The sequence below is a fragment of the Protobothrops mucrosquamatus genome, unplaced genomic scaffold, assembly GCF_001527695.2.
Source record: "Protobothrops mucrosquamatus isolate PMUCROS unplaced genomic scaffold, P.Mucros_1.0 scaffold677, whole genome shotgun sequence".
Classification (NCBI taxonomy): domain Eukaryota; kingdom Metazoa; phylum Chordata; class Lepidosauria; order Squamata; family Viperidae; genus Protobothrops; species Protobothrops mucrosquamatus.
Window position 1 is genome coordinate 316,033 of NW_015386964.1, and position 750 is coordinate 316,782.

Sequence of the window (750 nt, forward strand, 5' to 3'; positions counted from 1 at the left end):
GTTGCATAGAAGATCAGGGAACCCAGTGCATTCGGGAAACTGTCAAGGGCCCCGGTGAAGGAGCTAGCTGGGTGCCCGGAGATATCAGTCAGCCCCAATGAGAGAGGGTTCTTTAGGGAACCCTCGGCAAATATGAGAACAATGGGGGTATCCCCTCCGATAAGAAATCCTCGTCCCCTTGAAGGGAGGAAGGCTAAAGTCATGGTTCCTCAACAGTTGGTGGGTCCTTCCCCGGTGGTGTCGGTACATGTGGAAGGTATTTATACGAAGGCTCTTTTGGATTCAGGTGCGCAGGTGACATTATTATATAGGGATTTTTATGATAAGTATTTGGCGTATATGCCCATACAGGAGTTGGGTGATTTGAAGATTTGTGGTATTGGTACGGAAAAGTTCCCCTACGATGGATGTTTGCCTGTACGGCTGACGTTTGCACCCTCTGTTGCTGGGCATACGGAGACCTTGGATACTTTGGCTATCATATGTGCTCGCCCTCCGGGCGTTAGCCAGGGCTCACTGATTGTAGGGACTAACACCAGTTTAGTTAGGCGGTTGCTTACCCCAGTCATTCCATTGGGAAATGATCCGATAGTGAGGGATGTTCACCCTGCGCTGCAGACAGTATGTCAGGATATAGTGCGGGAGCAGCAGGCCCCTGTAGAGGGAGTGGGGCGGTTATGGAAATTCGATAAGAAAAAGAGGGTAATACAACCTGGGGAGGTGGTGTGCTTGAGGGCGTCTGTTAAGTTA